The sequence below is a fragment of the Schistocerca piceifrons genome, chromosome 6 (assembly GCF_021461385.2).
Source record: "Schistocerca piceifrons isolate TAMUIC-IGC-003096 chromosome 6, iqSchPice1.1, whole genome shotgun sequence".
In the NCBI taxonomy this organism is placed as follows: Eukaryota; Metazoa; Arthropoda; class Insecta; order Orthoptera; family Acrididae; genus Schistocerca; species Schistocerca piceifrons.
In genome coordinates, this window is record NC_060143.1 from 371,586,785 (window position 1) to 371,597,627 (window position 10,843).

The window sequence follows — 10,843 nt, forward strand, 5'->3', positions numbered from 1 at the left end:
CGTCGGTAGTTTGCTGCAGCTGTTTTACGTACATCTTTCTTGAACGTGATTCCCAAATATCGCAGATCAGAAACTGGTGGGAGGGGAGCGAGGGCTTCCGGTCCGAGACCACGTCCAATGTCCAACGCCGCCGACTTGTTGATGTTCAGAAGACTGCCTGCGGCCTGTCCGTATCGCTCAATCCAGGTTAGTACGCTTTGAACTTCGTCATTGGAACGAACCAGCAGTAGCAGGTCGTCAGCGTATGTCCTATAGCGAAAGGTGACGTCCCGCAGCGTGATACCAGATAGGCGGTGGTTAAGGCCCCCAAGGAGTGGCTCGAGTGCGATTGCATAAAGGTAGGTAGAAAGGGGACAACCCTGTCGTAGAGACCTCTTAAGGGGTACTGGTCCTACCGTCCTTCCATTGACCTGAACGTGTGAGCTGGCTGCGGTCCAAAGACGCCGTAGGGTGTCGATGAGGCCCGGGTGGAATCCCATACAGTCCATCACTCGTAGGAGGAAGTTGTGGTGCACTCTATCAAAGGCGCGGTGGAAATCGACGGAGACGATCGCCGCTCTCAGACGGCACGCAGAAGCGATCGCTATTAAGTCCCTGCAGTCACCGGTGGCCATGTGTATGTTGGCTTCTCCCCCCTGCGACGTCTGTTCTGGAGCGAGGATCATCGGCAAAGTCGTCTTAATACGGCTCACCATAATCCTGGTGAAAATCTTGTAATCGGCGTTCAACATTGTAAGCGGCCGATAGTCGTTAATCGATAGCCCTCCACCTGGCTTGTGTACTGGTATGAGGAGACCTTCTACAAACGCTGGCGGCACAACACAGTCTGGAGACATAAGTTCGCGGAACATTATAACCCAGCGAGGCATCATGATGTCACGGAAAGTCCGGTAGAATTCGATGGGCAATCCATCAGGTCCAGGAGATTTATTGGCCGCACCTTTGTCCACGGCGTCTTCGACTTCTTCGAGTGAGATTTCCTCTGTTAGTGCATTCACGGTAGCCTCGTCGATAGTACGGGTTATCTGCTGTAACACTTCAGTAGTGGCCTCGTCAATGACGGTTCTTTCCTTGTAAAGATGACGAAAATGATCCTCCACCGCCTTTACTATGGTTGCTTGGGTCGTACATAAGCGACCGTCGTGTGTCCTGAGTTGTGTGATTAAATGTTGACGTTGTCGGCGCTTATCCGCCACAACGTGGTGCATAGTGGGTTCCTCTGCAACCGTTCGGTCGTGCCGTCGCGAGCGGACTACTGCACCTTCTAGTCGACGCTTCGTCAATGATAGTATGTGAGCCTTGATTCTGCTTTGGTCATGTTGTCTCTCCGGGGAAGGGGGTAAGGCGTCGAGGTCCCTGAGTGCCGCGTAGTAAAAATCGAGGGTCTGTCGATGCCACGCAGTCACGTCCTTGCCATAACGCATAAGTGTCCTACGGATTGCTGGTTTGGCACAGAGGAGCCACCACTCCAGGGTCGAGGTGTATCGTGGGTGGCGGCGTTCACAGTCAGTCCACGTTGCTGCAACTTGCCGACGGCAATCCAGGTCCTGGAGATGAGTTATGTTGAGCTTCCAAAAGCCATTGCTGCGCCAGACTTGTTGGGGGCGTAGGTGTATAGTGCAGATATAGGCACTGTGATCGGAATAGGCTTGAGGCCATAATTCGGCGTCCACCACACCGTGTGTGAGATCTTGTGACACATATATGCGGTCAAGTCGGCTGGCCGAATGACTGGTAAGATGAGTGTGGCCAGAGCGGTTACCGTGGACTTTTTCCCACGTGTCGCACAAGTGTAGTTCTTGGATCATCGCACCCAGTTCCGGACAAGGCATGTAATGTGGGATTTGGTCCTTGGGGTGAAGTACGCAATTAAAATCGCCGGCGAAGACGCTGTGCTCGTATCGTCCAAGGAAAAGGGGAGCGACATCTGTGGAGTAGAATCTGGCGCGGTCGTGACGTCTTGTGGTACCCGACGGGGCGTAAACATTGATGAATCGGGTGTTGAGTGCCGTAAATGCTATTCCTCTCGCGGAGGGAAGAAACGTGACGTCGGTAACTTCAATACCTTCGCGCACTAATATTGCCACTGCGGTGTCTGCAGGGCTTCCGGGCGTCACATGTGTGGCGTAACCGTAAAAGTGCGGGAGCGCAGTCGTTTTCACTTCTTGTAGGAAAGCAAAGTCAACTCCCATGGCTCGTATGGTTTCTATCAAAAGTTGGATCTTGACAGGAGAACTGATCATGTTGATATTCATTGTCGCCAGGCGGTAAGCCTGGCAACGCGTTGTTTGGGCGAGGTTATCCATGTTGAAGTTGGAGAGAAGCGGACATCGGAAGTGATGTCACCCCCCGCCAAACGCGGTCCTCCTTGTGCTGCTTATGCTGCATGATCCGGCGGCGCCTCAGCTGGCCGCGGGTCGGGATCTTGTGTCTCGACGTCCTCGGCCCACGAAGCGGGCGCGGATGTCTGTTCATGTTCCATAGCCTCGGAATGTTTGGGAGTAAGGGACCGGGCGACTTCGCTGCCTGCACTGGTACCTTCCCGCTGCTCACTGTTTCTGTCAATGGGCTGATGTTCGAAAGCTGCATGTTTTTCTGTCTGTTCTGCAAGGTTGGAGTCAGTGGAAACAGCCTCAGCTTCGCGGCTGGCTTCTTTAGTGGTTAGTTGTTCTTCCCCGGCCGAATGCGAACCGCTGTGTTCCGACACGGTCCGACGACGGCGCTTTCGGCGTTTCGGTGATCGCTGTTTCCGTACATGGCCTTCATTGTCAGAAGACGGCACTGACTCACGTTCCGCCGGAACAAACGCTTCGGTCGGTACAATAAGGGAATCAATTGCCATCTTGCCGGCGTCAATGTCTGTCGCGTTCGGTAGCTCCAGAGTCGTAGTACTATTTTCCACCACTGGCCAGGTCGGCGGATCATCCAGGTTTTTGTCCGTGGAAAGTGATTCTTGTACCGCTGAAGCGGTCGGCCGTGTCTGTTGTGTGGAGAACGTCGTGAGCGCCGCCGCGTAAGTCACGGGTAGAACAGTCTTCGCCGCTGGTGGCGCAACGTCCTTCGGTGGGAGTTGTGTGATCCGACGCTGGAGGCACTCGGAACGAAGGTGTCCTTCTTTGCCGCATCCGGAACACGTCTTCGGCTGGCCGTCATAAATAACTATGGCCCGGCATCCTCCTATCTGTAGATAGGATGGCACGTGTCGTTGGAGATCTATGCGCACTTGGCGTACTCCATTGAGTACTGGATACGTCTTAAACTGGGTCCATTTTTCAGCCACGTGTTCGTGTACCGTGCCGTAGGGGCGGAGCGCCGCTACAACTTCTGCCGCCGGGAGTTCAAATGGAAGTTCGAATATGCGGATAGTCCGCAGTCCCATTGCGGCATGGCCGACCTCGACGTTGCCAACATTGCCATCTGCGTGGCAGAAGCAGAGTTCTTGTTTCATCTCACGAAGCACCTTGTCGCATGTAATTTCGTTTATGAGCTTTACATAGACCGTGCTACTGACGATCGAAAAGTGAATGCCGACAATGTCGGCAGCCGGGATCTTGGCTTCCTCTTTTAAAAAGCGTTCGACTTCGAGCGCCTTTGGTCGGGTAAAGTCGTTCCGAAATGTGAATTTCAAGGTTGATCTTCTGTATTGGTTTGCCATGGTCTTGTAGCGCTACGGCGTCACGTTAGTGTCGGCCGAAAAAAGTAAACAAGGCGCGCGGGCCCTCTCTGACAGCGGAGAGCACACACCGCACGTCTGCTTCGCTCGGCTGCGAGAGCCGCACTGCTTACCCCTAGACCTAGAACTTAGGACTACTTAAGCATAAGTAACCTAAAGACATCGCACACATCCATGCCCGAGGCAGGACTGGAACCTGCAACCGTAGCGGTCGCGTGGTTCCAGACTGTAGCGCCTAGAACCGCTAGGCCTCAACGGCCGGCTACTGCAGCTACTGTTGTTGGTGCTGTGAGGTACCCAATCTCACGCTGCACGACGGCAAGGCAACTGTATGGGGGAGGTCTCCTTCCTCGACGATCACTGCACTGTGTTCCATCGACACATCGGTAGCACCACTTGCGAAGGTGCCAGGAATATGGGGACTGGACAATCAATGAATGAGGCCGGGTGCTCTTCTCGCATGGTTGCTGATTCAGTTTGGTTAGTGATTTGGGAAGTGTCAGCGTATGGTGACGGGTGGGAGCACACAATGTACTCAGGAACATTGTCGAACATATTTGGACTGTGTGAAGCCTGGGAATTTGTACGGGCGCTAACAACCGTGCAGTTGAGCGCCCCATAAACTCATCATCATCATCGTCGAATTCATCATTTTGGTCGTACAGGTGTTATGATGTGTGGAGGAAGAATTTTGCATGGGCGTAACGACTTTACACTCACTCGTCAATCTTATTGACACCCTGTACTCCTTCCCCATGTGGTTCTCTTCAGGTTGCATTCGGCCCTAACTTCATTTCTACGGAGGTCAATGCCTGACCACATCGAACAAGCAGGTGGAACACCTCTTGGAATAAATGGGTATCCAGCGAATGGACTGACCTGTCCATTTCCCATACTTAATCCCATCGAGCGCGGATGCAATGTTGTGGCGAGATGTATTGCAGTACGTCAGCATGCACGTACAACAGTCCAACATTTGTCAACCGCGCTGGTGGAGGAATGGAACGTCCTACCCAAACAGCCCGCTGCCAACCTTGTGGCCAGCATGGGAACATGTTGCAGAGCATGCGTTGTAAGTAGGCTGTTTAGGTTTTTATGTTGGTAACGCCACGTAGCTCTCAATATGAAAATCACTGACTGTTCTGTGTGCAGTCTGTGGCTGTTTTGAATTGTTGGAATTCGCTATTGTAATGTTGGACAGTTGGCTGTCAACAGCGCGTAGCATTGCGCAGTTGGAGGTGACCCGCCAGCAGTGGTGGATGTGGGGAGAGAAATGGCGGAGTTTTGAGAGCGGATGATCTGGACGTGTGTCCATCAGAGACTGTAAATTTGTAAGACTGGATGTCATGAACTGCTATATATATTATGACTTTTAAACAGTATTAAGGTAAATACATTGTTTGTTCTCTATCAAAATCTTTCATTTGCTAACTATGCCCATCAGCGCCTAGTCCCTTCAGTAGTTTGAATTCCTTTATTTAGCTGGCAGTAGTGGCGCTAGCTGTATTGCAGTAGTTGGAGTAACGAAGATTTTTGTGATATGTAAGTGATTTGTGAAAGGTATATGTTAATGTTAGTCAGGGTCATTCTTTTGTAGGGATTATTGAAAGTCAGATTCCGTTGCGCTAAAAATATTGTGTGTCAGTTTAATGTTAATCAGAATAGGTAAAGAACGAAATGTCTGAGTACGTTCAGTTCTGCTCAGCTGTTTGAAACTCATATAACGTAACAGGTTTATCAGCACAGTAATTCATTAATTTTTCTAAGCGGACGCTCCATATGTCGAAAGATTTTGATAGAGAACAAACAATGTATTTACCTTAATAGTGTTCAAAAGTCATAATATGTATAGCAGTTCATGACATCCAGTTTTACAAATTTACTGTCTCTGATGGACACACGTCCAGATCATCCGCTCTCTAAACTCCTCCATTTCTGTCTCCACATCCACCACTGCTGGCTGCTCACCTCCAACCGCACAACGCTAAGCGCTGTTAACAGTCAACTGCCCAACACTACAATAGAGAATTCCAACAATGCAAACCAGCCACAGACTGCACACAGCACAGTCAGTGATTTTCATATAGAGCGCTACATGGCGTTACCAACATAAAAACCTAACCAGCCTACTTACAGCGTTGCTGTCAGTAGTTACCGCACAACATATTAGTAACCGTGTCCTGACTTTTTCAGTGTCCAAGGGACCATCATAAATCATGCTTATTTCAGTGCAATATTTGTCTTTGAATAAAATTAATTTCTTTTCGTGTCATTTCGTATTTCTCTCAGTTACATCCCGTACTATACTGCAGCACTCCTTTCCGTGTCTGGTCCAACTGCTGTCGAACTGTGTTGCTTGATAGTGACTCATAATACGGAAGTTACGAGGGTCACTCCAAAAGAAATGCACACTATTTTTTTAAAAAAATACAGTTTTCATTCTGCATGTGTGAAAGTTCTACAGTGTGTAGATACATCCTTCCCACTTGTTTTCAAACTTATTTCAATCTGTTCCCGTGAGTGGCGCCGTCACAACATGTCTTCAAGATGACTGCTGCACTCGATGTTTGTCAGAAGCAACGTGCTGTCACAGAATTCCTGTGCTGTGAAAACGAGACTGTGGGAAACATCCACAAGATGTTGAAAAAAGTGTATGAAGATGCTGCTGTCGATCGCAGTACAGTTAGTCGGTGGGAAAGCAGGTTACGTGATGAAAGCGGGCGCGGCAATATTGAGGATTGTCCTCGCAACGGCAGGCCTCGTACTGCACACAATCCAGGCGATGTGCAGAGAGTTAACGAATCGGTGACTGCTGACAAACGCATCACAGTGAACGTGTTGTGTTGGCAGAAGAGCCAACACCGTGTTACGAGGAGGCCGAAACGCACGCGTTTTAGCTCACGCAGGCGGGCGTGAGGAGGGGAGGACTATACTGACGTGAGGTCTGGAACGTGACAAGGAATGAGATTTCAGAAAGCGTACATAATTAGTTTGGTACTTAACTTTTATCCATTAATGATGAACGTCGCTCTAGACGGTACATGATTCACAATATTATCTGTTCAGAATACATTCTTGAAGAATATGGCGCCTTGCTAGGTCGTAGCAAATAATGTAGCTGAAGGCTATGCTAAACTGTCGTCTCTGCAAATGAGATCGTATGTAGACAGTGAACCATCGCTAGCAAAGTCGGCTGTACAACTGGGAGTCGTTCTAGACTAGACCAGTCGTGTAGCGGCGCTCGGTCTGCAATCACTGATAGTGGCGACATGTGGGTCCGACGTATACTAGCGGACCGCGGCCGATTTAAAGGCTAACACCTAGCAAGGTGTGGTGTCTGGCGGTGACACCACTGGACGAATTGTCACGCTACGTTGGGATAGGTGAAGGAAGTGTTTGCAGAACACTGAAAGTGTTGGCGTTAAGAAAGGTTTGTGCCAGGTGGGTTCCCAGGATGTTGACAGTGGCTCACAAAGAAACAAGAAGAACGGTATGCAGCGAACTTTTGGAACAGTACGAGAATGGTGGAGATGATTTTCTTGGAAGAAACATGGCTCCATCATTTTTCACCAGAGACGAAGAGGCAATCTATGGAGTGGCATCATGCAAATTCACCGCAAAAAAAAATAAAAATAAAAAAAAAATTATATTCTAAACCACACCATCTTCTGGAAAAGTTATGGCTACGGTGTTTTTCGATTCCGAAGGACTCTTGCGTGTGGACATCATGCCAAGAGGAACGACTATAAATTCTGATGCATATGTGACGAACTGAAGAAACTTCAAGCTCGACTGAGTCGTGTTCGACCACATCAACAATAGCAGGATGTTTTTCTGTTTCACGACAATGCACGGCAACATATCAGTCAAAAAAACCATGGAAGCGATCACAAAACTGGGATAGACAACACTGAAACACCCGCTTTACAGTCCTAACCTGGCTCCATGTGACTTTCATCTCTTTGGGAAACTGAAAGAATCTCTTCGTGGAACAAGGTTTGAAGATGATGACTCCCTTGTGTACGCTGCCAAACAGTGGCTCCAACAGGTTGCTCCAATATTTTACGGTGCGGGTATACAGGCGCTGGTTCGAAGATGGCATAAGGCAGTTAACACAGATGGAAATTATGAGGAGAAATAAAAATATTGTTCCTAAAGGATTTATCTACACACTATAAAACTTTCAAACATGTAGATTAAAAGATGAGTTTTTTTTAAAAAAATAGTGTGCATTTCTTTTGGAGTGACCCTCGTACTTCTATCCTTACCTGCAGCCTTCCAGTGTGGCTTGACCAGAAAGTTCTCAGTTTACATGTAACGGAACTGTAACCCATTGTAATTTTGCGTAAGTGCGCAGTGGAAGGTCTATTGGGAGCAATTACACTTGTTTGTTCTAAAGTGATGTTTATTAACAATTTAATCATTTGCGGATGAGTTTAAACTGATCACCACATGGTTAAACAATTATTATTTTCAATAACCTGTCACATTCACGTGACCGTTACCTGAAAAGCAATCATCCTGGATATCGCGTAGGACAAAGATATAAAAATTTGGCAACGTCCTCCGTATATATCAACAACTAAGCACGAACCAACGTGTAAGAAATGGGATATGGTAAAATTCGAGAGCCACTGGTGAAACTTGTAATAAACTGAAAGGCTATTAACTATAATTGGATTGTCATGAATGTTCAGTGCAGTAAATATGACTTTAATGTTCGTACTGTCAAAAATTATCTATTAGAGCTTTGGAAGGAAACATGCGCTGAGTGGCAATCCACTACGAGTTTTACATCTGCTTGTTCGGATGATCTTGAAGCGCCAAGTATCGCGTCGTATGAAAAGCTGCTAGAAGACAAGTTAGCAGTGTGTGCGGACTTGAAATTATGCCACGTCTGTAGAGGTGAAATGAATAGTGCCAACACAGAGTTGACAGAAATGTGATTCCGTGTGATTGCGGTAGTTATGATGCAAAGTTATCCTCAAAATTGTCGGCCGGAGTGGCCGAGCGGTTCTAGGCTCTACAGTCTGGAACCGCGCAACCGCTACGGTTGCAGGTTCGAATCCTGCCTCGGGCATGGATGTGTGTGATGTCCTTAGGTTAGTTAGGTTTAAGTAATTCTAAGTTCTAGGGGACTGATGACCTCAGAAGTTAAGTACCATAGTGCTCAGAGCCATTTGAACCATTTTATCCTCAAAATTACTTTTCAAAGGTCACACTTGCGAATCTTTCAAATCAGGAATGCAGTATTTTCCAGTGATCATCTAATATGTAATTTTGACCATAGTTACTTTAAGGACAATTGCTCCTTCTGGCAACATAGTTCACTGCTTATTATTCCATCCGCTTTGAGACGTGAAGAGCTTAACAAATTACCAGCCGCTACGGCGCTACATGTTCAACAATTAGGGCAAGAATGATTTCATAAATTTAATTATGCTTATTAGTACTGCATAAGAATAGTATAGTCATTTATTATTCTACAGTCCTTCGTAAAATAATAGGTATTCAGTAAGATTCTTAAATCATTCTCCAGTTGTCAGTTACTGAATTCTGTTTTCTGATCGTATATTTTGTATATGTCTCTAAGTAAATTTTTAAGACTTAAAATTGTATCTGACTCAAAGGTTTACGTCAAAGGGTGTCTGTTCTTAGAACTGTTCTAAATAGCTGTGTTCCAGCTTAAACAGCTATGATTGTTTCAATCAGACTTAGTGATCACATTGATAACTTGCCGATGATTGAAACTGTGTTCACAGCTTTTAAATAATTGCTTTAAATCATTACGTATTCAAAATTTGAAAGATGGTAGCCATTGTGCTATGTTGTACTTTCATAGTTTTCATCCACCTTGTTTCCAAGTAACAAGTCTGTATGACGAAAGATAATGTAACTCATTTCAGTAATAGTAATATTATTTCTGAAACATAGTCGTTAAATTTCTCCTTCAGAGCTGGCGACGCAAAATTTCGCAAAGTAACCTTCATTACAGAAGTATTGCCGTACGCAAGGTGATATCAATTCCCCCCATTTGATCAAAATGCGTCCTGCTGGGTTTACGTAATAATATAGCAGACGGATCAAACAGAAAACTGGCGGTTTCGGTTATAGGGTCTACCAACCAACTACGCCATATGACATATCTATATTTATGTTAATGACAAGTATCGATTCCTCAAGGTATCTGTTGTGTACATAGTTCCGCGTAGTCAGCGCGTACACAAGTTTCCCATTAGAGCGTGCCCCGCGAAGCACAACAGCGCAGGCGCAGCGCTCGTCCGTCTCCGCACTGTCATAGAGACGGACCAAATTCTGCTTCCGCCAATGAGATTGCTGCTAACGTAGAACCTTTTCTCCTCACGGATCACACTCGCGCAGTGATACATGAATGCGCGAGGTATTATAACGAGTGTACAGACCTCCGATTTGTCAGTCTGCATTAGTCTGCACCAGTCTGCATTAGTCTGTACCAGTCTGCATTAGTCTGTACCAGTCTGCATTTGTCTGCAACAGTCCGCACGAGTTCTACATCTGTCTGTACCAGTCTACAGTCAAGTTGCAGTCTGTGCCTAATAAGATTACCATATTCCTGTACATAGCCATGAAGATAAATGTATACATACTTTTGCCAAGTATCGGAGATATATGTGAGAATAAGATTAACGTACCAATACCGAAGGAACTTCAGATTGTCAATTGTAAATAGCATCCAGAACCAAGTTAAGTATTTTTAATGCATGTTATTATTTTAATAAATGTGTGTGAAAATTAATCAAGCTCTGTTAGAGTTGGTCACCATCAATCTGCTACTCTAAGCGTGCAAGTGGCATTTATATCGTCTGACCTAACGGCAGAAGATAAACACGCCACGATAAGATCACGAGACATATTGCTGACACTGGCCTACTTCGTTAGAGCGACAAGTCAGATAATCTGATGGTGTGTGTACTGAAGGTCTTACAGTACGCGCACCACAGTATCAAACTTTTCTTATGATGCCGTGTGCCTACAGTCGACTGTGGAGGATTCCATTTCGGGAGAAATCGATGGAAGCACCCACCATTCAGAACGAGAATACGTTTCTGCGCATGGGTCAGTTTATTTTGCTCGAGAACTACTTCACGGTGACCGTGGCCCGCCACTAGCGGACTACGCAGGCCAATGCAC